The following is a 7,438-nucleotide window of genomic DNA, read 5'->3' as shown; positions in this document are numbered from 1 at the left end:
ATGGGCTTTTCGTCCTGGGCGGGCCGGAGACGTGATACGTCTCCAACGTATCTATAATTTTTGATTGTTCCATGCTATATTATATCCTGTTTAGGACATTATTGGGCTTTATTATACACTTTTATATTATTTTGGGACTAACCTATTATCCGGAGGCCCAGCCCAGAATTGCTGTTTTTGCCTATTTTAGGGTTTCGCAGAAAAAGAATATCAAATGGAGTCCAAATGGAATGAAACCTTCGGGAACGTGATTTTTGGAATGAACATGATCCAGAGGACTTGGACCCTACGTCAAGCAATCAACCGGGAAGGCACGAGGTAGGGGGCGCGCCATCCACCCTCGTGGGGCCCACGTTGCTCCACCGACGTACTCCTTCCTCCTATATATACCTATGTATCCCCAAACTACCAGATACGGAGCCAAAACCCTAATTCCACCGCCGTAACTTTCTGTATCCATGAGATCCCATCTTGGGGACTTTTCCGGAGCTCCGCCGTTTACTTCAGACCTACGGGTCCATAGTTATTAGCTAAATGGCTTCTTCTCTCTTTTTGGATCTCAATACAAAGTTCTCCCCCTCTCTTGTGGAGATCTATTCGATGTAATCTTCTTTTGCGGTGTGTTTGTTGAGACCGATGAATTGTGGGTTTATGATCAAGTTTATCTATGAACAATATTTGAATCTTCTCTGAATTCTTTTATCTATGATTGGTTATCTTTGCAAGTCTCTTTGAATTATCAGTTTGGTTTGGCCTACTAGATTGATCTTTCTTGCAATGGGAGAAGTGCTTAGCTTTGGGTTCAATCTTGCGGTGTCCTTTCCCAGTGACAGTAGGGGCAGCAAGGCACGTATTGTATTATTGCCATCGAGGATAACCATATGGGGTTTATATCATATTGCATGAGTTTATCCATCTACATCATGTCATCTTGCTTAAAGCGTTACCCTGTTCTCTTGAACTTAATACTCTAGATGCATGCTGGATAGCGGTCGATGTGTGGAGTAATAGTAGTAGATGCAGGCAGGAGTCGATCTATCTGTCTTGGACGTGATGCCTATATACATGATCATACCTAGATATTCTCATAACTATGCTCAATTCTGTCAATTGCTCAACAGTAATTTGTTCACCCACCGTAATACTTATGCTCTCAAGAGAAGCCTCTAGTGAAACCTATGGCCCCTGGGTCTATTTTCCATCATATTAATCTTCCAATACTTAGTTATTTCCTTTGCCATTTATTTTACTTGCATCTTTATTTCTCTTTATCATAAAAATACCAAAAATATTATGTTATCATATCTATTAGATCTCACTCTCGTAGGTGATCGTGAAGGGATTGCCAACCCCTTTATCGCGTTGGTTGCGAGGAGTTTATTTGTTTGTGTAGGTGCGAGGAACTCGTGCGTGGCCTCCTACTGGATTGATACCTTGGTTCTCAAAAACTGAGGGAAATACTTACGCTGCTCTGCTGCATCACCCTTTCCTCTTCAAGGGAAAACCAACGCAGTGCTCAAGAGGTAGCAAGAAGGATTTCTGGCGCCGTTGCCGCAGAGTCTACGCAAAAGTCAACATACCAAGTACCCATCACAAACCCTTATCTCCCGCATTACATTATTTGACATTTGCCTCTCGTTTTCCTCTCCCTCCACTTCACCCTTGCCATTTTATTCGCCCTCTCTCTCTCCATCCTCCCTCTCTTTCTCTATTTGCCTCCTTTTGCCCCTTGCACTTTCCGCCGTTATGTCTGAAATCGGGAAAATTATTGTCGATATGGACAATAATAATATCATGAAAAATTCTGATGCTCCTGCTGAAGAACCCCCTATCTTACATACAATTTTTTTTCCGAATTGGTAGTGGTAATATTATTGGAAAAGGAGTTATCCAAGATTTCTTTACTTGTGCCGGTGCTTTGCCTTTTATGGGTAGCTCTATCCTTCATAGAACTAGTAGTCTTGAAAGACAATTTATGCACATGCATCCTTGCATACAAAGGATTTTCTTAGAATTTTCTAATATTGAGCATTGTTCTGTTAAGCGTGCCGCTACTATCTTTTTGGCTCATGAGTTTAGATTCATAATAAAAGAGGCCAAAGAAATCTTTGCGCATTATAGGGTGGACACTTGCCGTCCTCCCATAGAGGCTATCCTTTTTGATCAAGAAGAAATAATGTGTTTTCAATCTCTAGACTATGTTGCTTTCAACGAAAATCTTAGAAAAAGGGTTCCTACCAATGTTCTAGTTGATAGAATTTCTGAACTTAATAATGATTTGGCTATTCGAAATAATGAAGTAGGATATTCTATTTAGTATAGGCTCACAAAGTTCTGTCAAAAGAATGCTTATAATGATGAATTGGTTGTGCAATACGAAGGGCCAAAGGAGGAACCTATACCTCCCAAAGTTGATCTTGGGAAATTTTGTCCCATTAAATTTAGCCCTTTTGATTACTTTTTCTTGCCTCAAATAAAAATTGCTGCCGAAATAGAGAATGAAATGAGTTTTAATGATCTATCTTATTATTATGGCAATACCTAGATCTATCCTTGCTTTCATGCCTAGCTAGGGGCGTTAAACGATAGCGCTTGTTGGGAGGCAACCCAATTTTATTTTTATTCCTTGCTTTTTGCTCCTGTTTAGTAATAAATGATTTATCTAGCCTGTGTTTTGGTTGTGTTTTTTGTGTTTAATTAGTGTTTGTGCCAAGTAGAACCGTTGGGAAGACCTGGGGGAAGTCTTTTTAATCTTGCTGTAAAAAACAGAAACTTTAGCGCTCACGAGAACTGCTGCCATTTTTATTTGGAAGGTAATATTTAGTTAATTAATTTTTCAAATGATTAATATATAAATTCCTACGTCCATAAATTTATTTTAGAATTTTTGGGGTTCCAGATATTGCGTTAGCTGCAGATTACTACAGACTGTTCTGTTTTTGACAGATTCTGTTTTTGTGTGTTGTTTGCTTATTTTGATGAATCTATGGCTAGTAAAATAGTTTATAAACCATAGAGAAGTTGGAATACAGTAGGTTTAACACCAATATAAATAAAGAATGATTTAATTACAGTACCTTGAAGTGGTGTTTTGTTTTCTTTCGCTAACGGAGCTCACGAGATTTTCTACTTTAAGTTTTGTGTTGTGAAGTTTTGAAGTTTTGGGTAAAGATTTGATGGATTATGGAACAAGGAGTGGCAAGAGCCTAAGCTTGGGGATGCCCATGGAACCCCCAAGATAATCTAAGGACACCTAAAAGCCAAAGCTTGGGGATGCCCCGGAAGGCATCCCCTCTTTCGTCTACTTCTATCGGTAACTTTACTTGGAGCTATATTTTTATTTACCACATGATATGTGTTTTGCTAGGAGCGTCTTGTATTATTTGAGTCTTTATTTGTTAGTTTTCCACAATCATCCTTGCTGCACACACCTTTTTGAGAGAGACACACATGATTCGGAAATTGTTAGAATACTCTATGTGCTTCACTTATATCTTTTGAGTTATATAGTTTTTGCTCTAGTGCTTCACTTATATCTTTTAGAGCACGATGGTGGATTTGTTTTTTAGAAACTTTTGTTTTCTCATGCTTCACTTAGATTATGTTGAGAGTCCTACAAAATAGCATGGTAATTTGCTTTAATTATTTTAGGCATTCAAGATTAAAAAAAATTCTTATGAGTGTGTTGAATATTATGAGAAGTTTGAAACTTGGTAATTGTTTTGAGATATGTAGATGGTGATATTAGAGTCGTGCTAGTTGAGTAGTTGTGAATTTGAGAAATGCTTGTGTTGAACTTTGTGATTCCCGTAGCATGCGCGTATGGTGAACAGTTATGTTAAGAAGTTAGAGCATGATGTATTTATGGATTGTCCTCCTTATGTGTCGGCGTTCTGGGAACGGGGGTCCCCAGACTTGCCTGCCTGCGGCCTGCGGCGTGGCTCAAGTGGGGGCCCAGCGCGGCCCATCTTCATCAGCTCAAGCTCAAGACCCTCGCGAGGGGCCAAGCCTCGCGGGGCGTACGACCGGAAGCTTCCTCAGAGGCAGCCTCATCAGGCAAGCTCGTGAGGAGGCGGAGAGATCAAGGCAGGGGTACCTCACGAGGAGCCCGTGACGCAAGCCATGACAATCGAGACCAGGCGGGCGACGGCCTGCGTAGTGTCCTTGTTTCCCTTTGGTGCTAAGGGGGCAAGCACAGGCCAAGGCACCGGGCAAAGGTTACCATTCCGGTGCAACGAGACCAAGACCAACAGAGTGGCAGGACGGAGGTCACCATGGAGCCCAAGATGGCGTCAACACCAGTGCTTTTGGCAGCCGAAGACCACCTTTGGTCGGGATAATTTGTACTACATGTTCCCCTTCAAAATGGCCAATTGTTGGCGCCCTTCCCACTCATTATTTGGGGAGAGGCCTAGGGCCTCTATAAATAGAGCTAGCCACCACAGAGTAGGGGACGAACAGACAAGAAGGGACCGAAAAAGAGAGATAGAGAGAGAGAGAGGCGATTGAACTCACCCAAGCAGTTCATCGCACTAGCTCAAGAACACCTCTGGCGAGGCTGTTCTTCCCTTGTACTGTTCATCATTAGCCCCTGAGGCAATCCACCACACCACACACTGGAGTAGGGTATTACACCACAACGGTGGCCCGAACCAGTATAAACCTTGTGTCACTTGTGTTGTTCATTATTTCCAGCTTAGATCACGTGAGGAGATTGGACGTAGATCGGTAGGGGAGAGATCTCCGCGTGCACCCCAGTGTTCGAACCTCAAGGGTCTGCCGGAAACCGAAATCCGACATTTGGTGCGCTAGGTAGGGGGTGCACCGGAATCTTTCTTCCGCTGTTCGCGTACGATCTTCCGTCGTGTCCATGGCTGACGCTCGTCGGGCTCGCGCCAAGCGCCGGGCTTCTCTCCCCACATGCGTCGCCGAGACGGCGCCCGTCGGCGGATGTCCTCGTCGTTCCCCGTCGCCTGCCGCCAACGCCGCCACCGGCCTGACGGGGGACGAGCAGCAGGCCTCCTCCCAGCATCCTTTGGTACGGCGAGAGGGCCGCACCTCCACACCGTCGCTGACTCCAGCCGCTTCATCGTCCCACGCTCGTCGCGCCCCCACGGACGCGCACGCCGCGCTGCTCCTGGCAAGAGAGCTCTTGCACTACTGCCCTGTCGATGACCTCTATGAGGACTGGCTCGCCCGCATCACCGAGCTCGTCAGCGCCACAGGGGGCTTCCCCTTGCCGTCCCTCTCGCTGCCTCGCCCTCCATTCCGCGCAGGGGGCGGGGATCAGGAGGCGCCTCCACCACCTCCTCCCCAAGAAGGCGCCCTGGCTCCAAGGCGCGCAGCCCCAGGGCGAGACCCTCCGCGTCCGGCGCCTGCGCAGCAAGAAAGGAGCTGCCAAGAGATCCCTCGTCCCCAAGAAGGTGCTCGCGCGCTCCCAGTGCCGGCGCGCCAAGATCGCGTCCCTGCACCTCCATGCCAAGACCCCGCGCTGCTCCAAGCGACGGCGCGCGGTAATCCCCAGGAACAAGCCCAGCACCAGCAAAAGGCACCGGTGGCCACGGCAGGCTGCCGCGCCCTCACCCCCGAGCTACGCGGTGTCGCATGGCCAGGCAAATTCAAGCCTGACCTGCCCCCTCGCTACAATGGCACGACGGACCCCGCGGAGTTCCAACAGCTCTACGAGCTATGCATCGAAGCCGCCAACGGAGACGAAAGGGTCATGGTGAACTGGTTTCCCATGGCGCTCAAGGATGGGGCCCGCACCTGGCTCCTGGCACAACATCCTCCTGGGACGAGATGCGCACTCGCTTCATCGCCAACTTCCAGGGCACTCGCGACCGGCCCCCGGACGTGAGTGATCTGCACCGCATCAAGCAACAACAAGGGGAAACCCTGCAGAAATACATCCAGTGCTTCAACAACGCTCGCCTCAAGATCCCCAAGGTGACTGAAGAAGCCATCATCTTGGCCTTCTCCGACGGCGTACGCGACATCAAGATGAAGGAGGAGCTAGCAATCCATGAAGACCTCTGCACATCCCTGGAGCTATTCAACTTGGCGACCAAGTGCGCCAGGGCTGAGGAAGGGTGCCTTTCCCTCCTCGAACTCCCGGCTGCCGACCCAGAAGAGAAGAAACCCAAGGCCAAGGACGTGAAGCACAAGGGGGCTGCCGTACTTGCAGCGGAACCAGACACCAAACGAGGCAGAGATCAGCCTGAGTCATCCAAGGGCAGCCGGTACTGTGTGTACCACGACCTCCACACCCACAACACCAACGAATGTCAAGAGCTCAGGGCCGTGAGAGATGGACGTGTCGGCCGACGCCCCGAGCGCAACGACAGGGGCTATGGACGAGGAGGAGGAAGAGGTGGCGGACAATGGGAAGACCGTGGCCCTCGCCAAGGGTGGCGTGACCGACCTCGCGAGGATCGCTGGCAGGACCAGCCTCGCGAGGGAGGCTGGAGAGATCAGCCTCATGAGGATCGCCTGTACGGCAACACAGGCCTTCCTCCTCTGCCGCCACCGCCAAGGAGGAACGAAGACCAACATCAAGACGAGGCGGATGGGGGCTTCTAGGAGCCGCGCGCAATCGCTTGCATCTTGGGTGGCGCGCAGGCCCCAGCCTTACAGCGCATCTTCAAGCAGTTTGCTCGCGAGGTGAATGCGGTCCTCCCCAAGCTTGAGGCCACGTGCCCTCTCAGGTGGTCTGCGTGCGCTATCACGTTCAGCTCAGCGGATTAGCTCAAGTGCGCAGCAGCGGCCGGAGTCCTTCCAATGCTTTTCTCCCCAGTCATCAGCAACGTATAGGTCACCAGGACCCTCATTGACGGCGGAGCAGGACTCAACGTCCTGTCCGTCGAGACGTTCGACAATCTCCAAGTGCCGTACGATCAGCTTCAGCCGACGAAGCCCATCTCAGGAGTCACTGATGGTTCCACTGTTCCCATAGGGCAGGTTCGCCTTCCAGTCACCTTCGGACAGCGCAACAACTACCGCACGGAGCTCATCGACTTTGACGTCGCCCACATCCGCCTGCCATACAATGCCATCCTCGGGTACCCAGCCCTGGCCAAGTTCATGGCGATGACTCACCATGGATACAATGTCCTCAAGATGCCAGGAAGCGGTGGAGTCATTACCGTACCCTGTGAAGAAAGGGACGCAGTGTGTTCACTCGAGCGCGTGTTCCAAGCCACAGCAATCGAAGACCCGGACCACAGGAACAGAAGACCTCCCGAGGCGACCCTTAAGAAGAAGAAGGTTTCGCCTGGCCCAAGCCACAAGGAGGCAGGCGCTTCCGGAGGCATTGCGTCAGGGTCGCGCCCAATCAGGGAGCGCCACCCTCTCTCGCATAGGAAGGCGCGCCCGGCGCCCTCCTCAGGCAGGGCTCGGGGCTCTTTCTTGGAGTGCTACCGACTTTGCCAAGGTCGCGTGG

Source organism: Triticum urartu, chromosome 1A, assembly GCF_056163025.1.
Source record: "Triticum urartu cultivar PI428250 chromosome 1A, HENAU_Tu73, whole genome shotgun sequence".
In the NCBI taxonomy this organism is placed as follows: domain Eukaryota; kingdom Viridiplantae; phylum Streptophyta; class Magnoliopsida; order Poales; family Poaceae; genus Triticum; species Triticum urartu.
The sequence above is the reverse complement of the archived record's forward strand: the minus strand, read 5'-3'. Positions refer to the sequence as shown.